This window comes from Diabrotica virgifera, chromosome 4 (assembly GCF_917563875.1).
Source record: "Diabrotica virgifera virgifera chromosome 4, PGI_DIABVI_V3a".
Lineage (NCBI taxonomy): Eukaryota > Metazoa > Arthropoda > Insecta > Coleoptera > Chrysomelidae > Diabrotica > Diabrotica virgifera.
In genome coordinates, this window is record NC_065446.1 from 33,328,358 (window position 1) to 33,340,693 (window position 12,336).

At 32.3% G+C, this 12,336-nt stretch overlaps 1 protein-coding gene across 2 annotated transcripts in view; it reads left to right on the plus strand.

Moving 5' to 3' along the window:
- The window catches only part of LOC126883486 (calcium channel flower), a 64,729-nt gene that overhangs the window by 36,573 nt on the left and 15,820 nt on the right, over positions 1-12,336 (plus strand). The window lies entirely within an intron of this gene.

The window sequence follows — 12,336 nt, forward strand, 5'->3', positions numbered from 1 at the left end:
TGCAAAATTTGATTAAGCAGAACCGGACTCACAGCCCGTTTTTCATAACAAGGTTCCCACTCACCCCCACCTCTTATTTCCAAAGGTAGACCTAAACTTGTCAAATCAAATATGCGTAGAATTTTATGAAGAATACGACGATCGGATTTCCAGTGCCCCTTCATTAGGAAAATTTTGTAAAATTTAGATTTTTTAATTTTTGATATTCAATTACGCCCTCTAGCGGTGGTCCCACAATTATGAAAATAATTTCCAGGCTTTTCCTGAGGCAACTTTTGTTATAAAATTTTTTATTTCAAAGCTCTACTATAAACGGTTCCTGAGATATGGCCGAGAGCCATTCTTATTGGGACACCCGGTACATATTTGTAAATCAATCATAATTTGCATTAGACTCTGCTTCGTATTTTGTTTAGTTTGTTAGTATAGCATGCTTTTTTGTATATCGCAAAAAATAATTATTGCTTCGCACTATTGTAGCATAGATATTTATCTTACATGGCTTGATCAGAAATTATGAATTATTTATGAAAGTAAGAAAAATGTAAATAAAATTAGCATACAGGACTAATCATAACTATTTAAGTATATACTATTATCAAGTTGGACCAAGCATGTATTAACTGTTACAGTGGAACCAGATACAGTGTTTTTTGGAATTTCCCCATTTTTTGTAGTGTTTTCACTGTATATTTAGGCATATATTGTTGTTGAAATCGGCACTGTTGTTAAATTCTATCAAAGCCTTTGACAGAATTCAGCTGGATGATGTTTCGCACTATTGTGTAAGAGGGGAATTCTGCAGAACCTAGTCAGAACAGTTGAAAATATTTACAGAGAAAACATAATTAGAGCGCGAGTCAATCAGGAATTTACAGAAGGTAAAGGATATAAAATGGGGAATGCGGAGCTACTGTTACAATGCTACTGCGGAAACAACGAAATTAGAGGTAATAAATACCTAAAAAAGATAAGAAGTGGGTATGAACCTCAAACAAGTCTATGTAAAGATGAAAGTGGGCAAATAATCAGTGACCAACAGAAAGTCACAGAAACCTGGAAGCATTATTTTCAGATCCTACTTGGAACACAAGTAGACATGGAAGATGACATGGGTATGAACTACGTAGAAGAGAATGAAGTAGATAATGGAGTAGAAGCTCCAACTATAGAGGAAGTTCTCGAAGCTATTAAGGTCCAGAAAAACAATAAAGCTCTGGGAGTTGACGAAATAACAGCAGAACTGTATAAGGTAGGTGGCGACCACCTAGCACGTCACATCCACGCGCTCATCAAAGACATTTGGCAAAAAGAGAAAATACCCGATGACTGGAAGAAAAGTATAGTATGCAGTATGCCCGATCTATAAAAAAGGAGACAAACTCCAGTGCAAAAACTACCGTGGAATCTCTCTACTATGTACAGCATATAAAGTCCTCACGTATATTATAAACCAGCGACTCCAACCACTATCAGAAAATATTATTGGAGAGTATCAGACGGGCTTCCGACGGGGAAGATCGACACTGGATCAAATATTTACAGTCAAACAGATCTTGAGCAAATCATGGGAACACGATATTGATGTGCACAACGTGTTTGTAGACTTCAAACAGGCATACAACTCAGTCAAAAGGAACAAACTATACTATATATTGGCTGAATTGGCAATACCACACAAGCTAATAAGATTCATTAAAGCCACAATGGATAAAACTCAGGCATGTGTACGAATACAAAACCACCGGACAGACTTTTTCAAAATTTCGCAGGGACTAAAGCAGGGAGATGGGTTGGCCCCAACATTGTTTAACCTGGCACTGGAGTATGCGGTTAGGTAAATGCAAACTGGACGAGGAAACCTACTGACCAACCGAACGGTTCAACTGGCCGCTTATGCCGATGATATTAATATTATGAGTAGAACATTAACAGGCGCACAGGAAACATACGCAGAGTTAAAAACACAAACAAAAATGCTAGGTCTGGAAATTAACACAGAGAAAAACAAAAATAATGACTCAGACGAGAAGAAATATAGTCCCACAAAACATTATACATGAAGATGACATTGAAACGGTTGGAAAGTTTACATACCTGGGAGTAGAAATATGCCGACGGATCAGAAGATGGAGAAATACGGAAGAAAATAACGCAGGCAAACAGAGCTTATTTTGCCCTCTCCCATATATTTCGGTCTAAAAGTGTCCACCGAAATACAAAGATGAGAATCTATAAAACTTTAATTCGACCAATAACATGCTATGGCAGTGAAGCCTGGGTCCTGAAAGAAACATCCAAAAACAAACTCGACACATTCTAAAGGAAAGTACTGAGGAGAATACTAGGACTTGTGAAGGAAAACGGAATCTTTAGAAGTCGATACAACAACGAACTTTATAAACTTTATAAGGAAGCACCCCTATCAAACTTCATTAGAATACAAAGATTGCAATGGGCCGGACATGTGATAAGAATGGGAGAGGATAGGCTACCAAAGAGAGCACTGAATGCTAGAATGCAGGGAAAGAGACCGGTTGGAAAGCCAAGAAAGCGCTGTGAAGACACAGTAAACAGCGACGCACAAGCCCTTTTAGGAGTCCGTGTATGGAGAAGAGCAGCCACAGACAAGCAAGGGTGGAGGCAAAAAATAAAGGAGGCCAAGGCTCAATTTGGGCTGTAGTGCCGTAGAAGAAGAAGAAGAAGAAGAAGAGCTACTGTTAGGAGTGCGAAATTGGAAAACCAAGTCAAAGAATAGGAAGGAATGGAGGCTGATTCTGGAACAGACCAAGGTTCACCATGGGTTGTAGAGCCAATGATGATGATGATGAATGCGGAGCTGAAAATCGTATGTTATGCAGACTTCAGATGCTCGTGCATCGTTATAACATAAAACAGAAAAGTCTGAATATGACAATACCAACTGAAAAAAATAAAATGCATGACCACCTCTAAAGAACCGATACGGCGTAAATTGGAAGTTGATGGAAAATGACAGAACAAACAATGAATTTAAATTATGTAGAGCATAAAAAAATCAAGCTAGAGTTGGGCTCCATCACATGAACACTGGATTCGGTAATTTTGTGTTAATAAAATATTAAAGCTAAGCTTGCACACAATATAATATGAAAAAAGGTATACACAAAAACATAAAAGTCAACTGTAATTCAACCGTTTGGTCTTATCTACATATTGCCATTGAACTTCCTAACATTCAGAGTACCTATTAATTACTGTAAAAGTATATTGAGGGCTACCTGATATAGCATTATCATCATTATTATGAAACTAATAAGGAATATGTATATATCCCCAGTGTCGTCTTTATTTAGAAATGTGTATGCCCAGTGATATACAGGTTGTCCCAGACTAATTTACCCACGCTATATCTCTTAAACGAATAGAGATTTTCGAATGGGACAAAAAGTGATATATTCTACTTGTAATACACTTTAATATGGCGTAGAAAAAATCATCCCCTAAATATTCATCCCTTAGTTACAACCCCTAACTTTAATTTTTTTAATAGCACCCTGTATATTTTTTTATAGTTTTGGATTTAGTCTTCTGTTGTCTATTCAACACATTTTTTGAAAATAAAATCGGTTCGTAAATAACCAAGAAACTATCAGTTTATTTTTGTTAATTGTGTGTCCCAGACTAATTTATCCAGGCTATATTTCTTAAACGAATAGAGATTTTCGAATGGGACAAAAACTGATCTATTCCGTTTGTAATAATACACTTTCATGTGGCGTAAAAAAAATTCATCCCCTAAATATTCATCCCTAACTTACAGGGTGCTATTTAAAAAAATAAAGTTAGGAGTTGTAACTAAGGGATGAATATTTAGGGGATAATTTTTTTACGCCATATTAAAGTGTATTACAAATGTAATGGATCAGTTTTTGTCCCATTCGAAAATTTCCATTCGTTTAAGAAATATAGCCTGGATAAATTAGTCTGGGACACATAATTAACCAAACTAAACTGATATTTTCTTGGTTATTTACGAACCGATTTTATTTTCAAAAAATGTGTTGAATAGACAATAGGAGACCAGATCCAAAACTATAAAAAATATACAGGGTGCTATTAAAAAAATTAAAGTTAGGGGTTGTAACTAAGGGATGAATATTTAGGGGATGATTTTTTCTACGCCATATTAAAGTGTATTACAAGTAGAATAGATCACTTTTCGTCCCATTCGAAAATCTCTATTTGTTTAAGAGATATAGCGTGGCTAAATTAGTCTGGGACACCCTGTATATGTATTTGTTTTTGTCCGATTCATACATGAATTGTTTCATTGGAAGTTTTCAATCTAATAGTACATAAAACATCACCAAAAAATGTTGTTCCACATCCTACCAGACTGAAAACAATGGAAACCTTCTCTGGTAACACCTCCGAGGCTTCTACAATTTGCAAGCCATAACGGATGCTGAGACTAAGGAAGATGAGGGAATTTTACAATTTATAATTCACGTCCCATCTGCTCAGCGCGGTAAAGTTCCAACGAGAATGGTTCCCTTCGTACTCCAATCAGAGTAAACATGTCAATCAAAAATGAATAACCATTTTCAATTTCGTTGCAACACGAAACTACAGCCGAATCATTATTCCAGTTCAATCAGAGAGTGCAGCAAGCACTTCTACCGGTTTAGAAACTTATTAGTCTCTCATCAGGAGGCACATATGCTGCTCTCTCTGACCCAACTAGGACAAACCCCGGCGTGCAGTCACGGATTGCAACAAACGAAATGCAATCCGAAATGCAATTAATCCCAAAGTTTAAACATTGTAAATTATGATTCGGGTGTGGTCCTAGTAGCATTTAACGTGTCTTGGTTTGTTTATTTCTACTGCATCTTGAATGTAAATTTAGCATAGTTAATCTAATATGATAGCCCAGACAAACAGTTAATAAACAAAATTGTCCTTGATTATTTATTTCACCAAAAAATATAGTTTATGTTGTTTAGGAAGTAATGATACAGGATGATATCGTGAATTATCGATAAAACATACTTAAACGAATTTTTTTTAATTTTTTTTACAATAGGAAGAAATTAACAAGCCATGAAAAAAATCTTTCCCACGGCTTGTTAAAGATAAAATGTTATATGTACTAACATTATATTTTTCCTTTATATTTCCTTAAATGATAAGATTTTTCATAAATATTTAAATTTATGTTGAAGATAAACAGTTTATCACTTAAGTTCACAAATAACGTTAAATTGGGCCACATAGCAAATAATGGCTAAGAAGCGTTTATACACAGGGTGATCAACTTTTGTAACAAAATCGTTATATCTGTTATTATAGGAAATAACAAAAAAAGTTCTTTTCGAAAAAAAGCTTCACATTTTAAAAGTAGTTACAAATATACAGGCTCATCCTGACACGCATTACAGGTATGTGTTTTTCTATAAAAACATCCTGTATTTTATCTAAATTACTGTGCTTTCTTTTATTCTCTTATAGAATTTTCTTTCTGTTTTCGTGTCTGTAGGATTTCTTGTACTTGTTTTTTCAAATCCTGTTTTTTTTTTCTTCTGTATATTTTAGTCACTTGTACTTTCTTTCCTTTGTAAAGGACCCCGCAGAAATCTTATGGGAAATGGCTCGCGGTCAAATGCTCTGAAACTTAGGGTTCTGGTAGTCCTTGATGTGTAGAACAAAAGACTCAATGGGCGCGTGGCTCCAAAAAATCATGGTTTTAAGATATAAGCCTCTGAAGTTATGGGTACAGTGAGGACGTTTGAGTTGGAATAAATTCATTTTCTCGAGAATGGGCGACTCTGGAGAAAAATTGCAAATCAGGTCGATTTTATTTTTAAATTATAATATTTTGGCATATATATCATACTAGTGACGTCATACATCTGGGCGTGATGACGCAATCGATGATTTTTTAAATAAGAATGGGGGTCGTGTGATAGCTCATTTGAAAGGTGATTAAATTCTCTATTCAATAATATAAACATTAACAATATTATTTATACAGGGTGCCAAAAAATTTTTTTTAATTAAATTAATTGAGACAAAAAGAAGAATGTATATAATTTATTTAATTCGATATACATTTTACTGTTGTCCGAAAACAGGAAAAATATTTATTTGATAAATAAATATTGTTTTTTGCTTAAATTCAGTATTAAAGCTACCACAGACCTGCCTCTTAGCAGTTTGAACATTTAATTTAAGGGAAAGGGGTCGTGTGATAGCTCATTTGAAAGGTTATTCAATTCTCTATTCACTAATATAAACATTAACATAATTAATTATACAGGGTGCCCAAATTTTTTTTAATTAAATTAATTGAGGCAAAAAGAAGAATGTATATAATTTATTTAATTCGAAATACATTTTACTGCTGTCAGAAAACAGAAAAAATATTAACTTGAAAAATAAACTTTTTAAAAATAAATAAATTGCTTTTCAGTAGTAATAACCCAAGGACATTGATAATTGTTCGAAAAAATTTTATAACAGATTTCGAAAGCTTGTTGCTTGGAAACAGACCGACGCCGTAGGCGGAGGTCTGTTGCCTGTAAGCAACAAGCTTGAGAAAGTTGTTAAAAAATTTTTGAGCATTTATCAATGTTAGAGGGTTATTCGGATAGAAAATTTTTTGCTGGTTATGAAAAAAAAATACAGAGCAGAAACAATTTATTTAAATGTGCAATTAACAAAGGAACAATTAGAAAAATTTACTGTAAACAGTATTCTTTGGTATATTTGTTTCGATAATTTCATTAATATTCTCATCAGTATTACAACCAAATCGTGACATTTTGAAATATTGAATATTTGAAATGTCAAAATCGAAATGAAACGAAATGTAGGTATCCATAGCTACATGATTGAGTGAAACAGCCCATGGGATCTGTTTTCAGTATAATGTTGGTTTTATTGGTTGTATTCAATCAGATGACCACAAATTAATTGATTTCATTGGATTTCTAATTGAGCAAAAAATTTTCCGTTAGATTCCGTTATGATTGTATTTAATTGTCCCCGTTCCTCATCTGCAGTTTATTTTCCGCTGGTTCTGTTGTTTCATTTGGAGGGCATTTTGGTATTCTTGTTTCTTTTTTTGGGTTTGTGAATCCTTCAACATTCCATTTTTTAATTTAACTATTTGTCTCATTTGCCGATGTCGCGGTTTTCTGTCCCAATTTTGCCCCCACAAGTTAGTGCTCTGAGTCAGAGTTGCCCATCTTTTCGAGATAAGAATGAGGTCAATTTGATTGGCTTCCGCAATTGGTTCCTGGTATTTTCTTTATGGATATATTTTATGGATATCTTTTCTCTCGAAGTCTAGTACTAACAACTAGATAATCATTTTACTCTGGGCTAATTAGCAAAATACAAGGAAAAGTTATTTACCAGCAATTTTATTGCTGGAATCGAATCTTATTATTGTATGTATTAATAATATAGGTATGCAAAGTCCGCAGCTAGTGTGCTACTTTTTTATAAACAAAATGGCGCCAGAAAATCGTGTTTTTTTCAATTTTTGCTCTATAATTCCAAAGATTTTAACTTTACTCCAAAAACACCCAAATAAAAATTCACCGCAATTAAATTCTACATAGAGACGTGTTTTTCCCGATTCACTTCGACGAAAACTTTCCCCGGAAAAAGCGGGTTTTTCCAACAAAATCTTTAATTTTCAATTAAAATTTTAGGTAAGTAATTGTTAATCAATAATTAAATAACTTGGTAATGTAAAAGTCCTTTTCGTATAGATTATAATTCCAGAAGCCTATGGAAATTGAATGAACAGTTTAGCAACAATTGCATTGTAAATTAAAAATTTACGGTCGCTATAATAACGACAATAATTATGATGCATAAGAATAACTATGATTTTTTCATAAAAAGACACTATACCTATCTAATGTACTTTACAGAATTGAAATTGGACTATTTAAGCGGCCTCAGGAATATTTTAAAATTATAAACAATTTTTTTGCTTATAAACAAATATAATATCTCGGGAAATATTAAACTAAATTAAATCGTAAAAACGGTATTCGAAAAACAGCGGCAGGACGCTTCTTTTAACAGAAAAAACATTTAATTATGACGAGTGGTTCCTGAGACACAACCAGTCAAAATTGACCGGAATTTACGACAAAGATATAAACAATAGGATTATAATTTTTAAACCATCACCTTTTTATTTTTGTCCTCTTTCTCCACACCTATTTTCATATCTTTAAAATACTTATAACATTAATTATTATAATACAAACTATCGATAATACGTGTGAAAATTGCCAAAAATAGCAAAATTCCAATCAAAAATTAGGTTGGAGAAAATGTAACCCTCCAAGTTCAAAAACGGTATACGTTAAAAAAATGCATTTTTTTCTAGTTGTAGCCTTTATTTTAGTTAAATTTACTACAGATGTACCTTTTAAAGTTAAAAACATAAATATTCTCATTTGAAAGCTGTATAATTATTTAAACAATCTTTATTTAAACAAATTAAAATTTTGTGTTATAATAAATAAATTAATTTATTATAACAAAACAAAAGCAAGTTTGACATTTAATAATGCGTTAGTTCGACGGCTCTACTCGAGTTACTTGGGAACAAAAAAGAATGAAGGAAATTGCTCCATGGGAAGCCGAGAAAATGCATTTTTTAACGTATACCGATTTTGAACATTGAGGATTACATTTTCTCCAACTTAATTTTTGATTGGAATTTTGCTATTTTTGGCAATTTTCACACGTATTATCGATAGTTTTTATTATAATAATATATGTTATGAGTATTTTAAGGATATGAAAATTGGCGTGGAAAAAAAGAGGACAAAAATAAAAAGGTGATGGTTTGAAAATTATGATCCTGATGTTTATATCTTTGCCGTAAATTCCGGTCAAATTTGACCGGTTGTATCTCAGGAACTACTCATCATAATTAAACGTTTTTTCTTTTAAAAGAAGCGTCCTGCCGCTGTTTTTGGAATACCGTTTTTATAATTTAATTTAGTTTAATATTTCTCGAGATATTCTATTTGTTTATAAGCCAAAAAATTCTTTATAATTTTAAAATATTCCCGAGGCCGCTTAAATAGTCAAATTTCAATTCTGTAAAGTACGTGAGATAGGTATAGTGTCTTTTTATGAAAAAATCGTAGTTATTCTTATGCATCATAATTATTGTCGTTATTATAGCGACCGTAAATTTTTAAGTAACAATTCAATTGTTGCTAAACTGTTCATTCAATTTTCATCGGCTTCTGGAATTGTAATCTATACGAAAAGGGCTTTTACATTACCAAGTTATTTAATTATTAATTAACAATTACTTATCTAAAAGTTTAGTTGAAAATTAAAGATTTTGTTGGAAAACCCCGCTTTTTCCGTTGAAACTTTTCGTCGAAGTAAATTGGAAAAAACACGTCTCTATGCAGAATTTAATTGTGGTGAATTTTTATTTGAGTGTTTTTGTTGTAAAGTTAAAATCTTTGGAGTTATAGAGCAAAAATTGAAAAAAAACACGATTTTCGGGCGCCATTTTGTTTATAAAAAAAGTAGCACACTTTTTTGTGTGAGTAGATTCCAGCAATAAAATTGCTGGTAAATAACTTTTCCCAAAAATGGCCTATTCTCCGATAATCAGCCCAGACTATTTATTGTTGCGAATTGTGCAACCCTTGTCAATTTAGACTTTTTTCAGTATGCAAACTATGTTTCCCAAATTTACAAAAAAGTGCTGCATTTAAAAATACTGAGCAAATAATGCATTTTTGTTTTGACTTGCCCTGTTAAAAACGTTTTAGGTCGTTGCTTTTTTTATCCCTTTTCAATTATACAGGGCGTTGAACTTGTTACGAATCATTGAAATTTGGTTATAATTCATTAAAAAAACATGTTTGATGGCGTTACTATATTTTAAAGATCCTGTTTATTTGTAACTATTAATCAAAAAATATATAGAAAAAATAATACTTTGGCTTCCAGCTTGCTTCTGCCATTGTTTTAATACTTCTTTTAACAATTAAGGGCCGGTTGTTCGAACGCTAATCAACATTGATCACTATCAAATATTTAATTACTGTCACAACTGTCAATGTCATCTTTGGTTGGGTTGCTGAAAACATAGTTAATTATAATTATGAGATTAGTTAGTCAATTAACATAACAATTATTAACATAATTGATTAACTAATCTCATAATTGAAGACCTTGGGACCAGAAGGGGGCATGCCACCAAACAATATTTTGGAGAAAACATCATTTTAAACTAATTTTAAAATCCTGAAATCCAATTTTTAAAATTTTCTTGGTAGTAAGGCCCATAATCGTTTGGAAATATGATATTAAATACACAATAAAATACCACAGACGTTTATTTAACGGTTTTTGAGTTTTTGAACATTTTTTGAAAAAATATGAGGTTTATCCCCTTTTGTATAAAAAATTATATTCTAAAATATGAACATAAAATGCAACAATAAAATAATTCAGTTGTCAATATTTTCAATATCTGAAAAGTCGTCCAAATGTTCAATGTCTTCCAGTGGTTCATTATTCTCAGTATCTGGTAGAATCTGTTGGCAAGCACCAATTTCTGCCTACACTGTTTTTTGCAACCGCAAGGTGCACCTAATTTTTTTGGTTCTATTTTCTTTCCTTTGGTATTTATATACTGTTATGATCTGCTTTCTATTACTTTTATATTAATTATTATTTATTTGATCAATTATTTAATTAACGCAAATCATACATAAAAATATTAAGAAAAAATCTCAGGGTGTCTTTTCTCAAAAAAAAAATTAATTAAATTCTCTTAGGTTATACTTTTATCCTTTCTCGTGGCTTCAGTATCTCTTAGTTGATCCTTATCGGGATAAGATAGGAAAAGGAAATAAATAGAAAAATCATAAATAAGCACACACAAATACCTTTATTATCAAAAGCAATGCTCTATAAATTTATCAATTAAATCCTGTGGGCATAACTGTCCAAAAGAAACTTTTACCATATAAATTAATCTAATTCAAACAAATATTTATCGCTTTTTTCTTGATACCCTCAATAAAAAAACAAGCTAAACAAACAAATTTGGTATTCGCAAATTACTTATACTTTCTATTAAATTTTTGAAATGTTGGAATCTTAAACGCATATGCTTTTACGTAAAAGAAATTTAACTTCTGATTATAAAGAAAATCTATCACCTAGGTTATTGACTGACCTTTTTAATTCACACACAATGATGTCTCCTCTTGACCCAAACAGCTCTTCCTTGTTGATTATGTTAGACTACCAGTCAAAGCCCTCTCCGTTCTCAGCAAACAATCCAGCAGGATACCAGCAACTATTTCTCCAAAACACAAGCCAGGCCCCTTTTTGCCAGTACTCGTTCAATAAACTCCAAAACTCTCTCCTCTCTTTCTCTCAACAACAATCTCCTGAGACCCAAGTATCTTTTTTACTTGGTGTCACAAATAATTTTAATAACGATAATTCTTGTAACTTACTCTCTTGGACTTTACAGAATCAAAGAGGTATTTCTTTTCGATTTGATTTGTCTCTAGTTCCACTTTTCAGCTACTCTCACTATCAAAACAACCACTAGTACTTGCTTCTGAACTACTCACGAAAACGTTTGACTGCTCTTCTCGAATGCCGGTAACACAATAATCCCTCTCTTCAAAACCATCTGAAAATTCAACCTTCTCTCCTTCCCATTCCAAATTGCCAAACCAATCAGAGACATTTCTTCTTCCCCATTCTTTTTTTCATTCGAAATACCCACTCATACTTTCAAAAATATTCCTACCATCATAATAATTACTTTCGGGAAATTCTACAAAATTTACTCGGGGTTAAACAAAAAGGGATTAAAATTCCAAACTTTCTTTACCTTAATTTTCTAAGAACTAATTACCTATGGCTTCTACCTTTCCCGTAATAAACAATCGGTTTAAAATAATAATCCTAAATAGCTTTCACTTCACTTTTATTTACAAATATTTTTAATATTCTTCATGGAAAAATTCATTAAGGAGAAACCACCTTGCGTGAAAGCTAACTTCTAATAAATATTTACAAATCAATATACAGGGTGTATCAAATTTATGTGCCCGCGTTATATTAAAAAAAAAATAAAAAATTTTATTCTATCTTTGATTGATAAATTGAAACACAATAATACATATTCGTAAACTAGATTTTTTTTAGTCTTGCGCTTAATTTTTATGTCGTTGGGTATCCTTGTGTCTCCATCTAGAAGGCGCCTACTTTTCTGGAGTTGTCAAGAGAACTCGAGAAGTCTGTGGGGTATAAACCTATTCATTT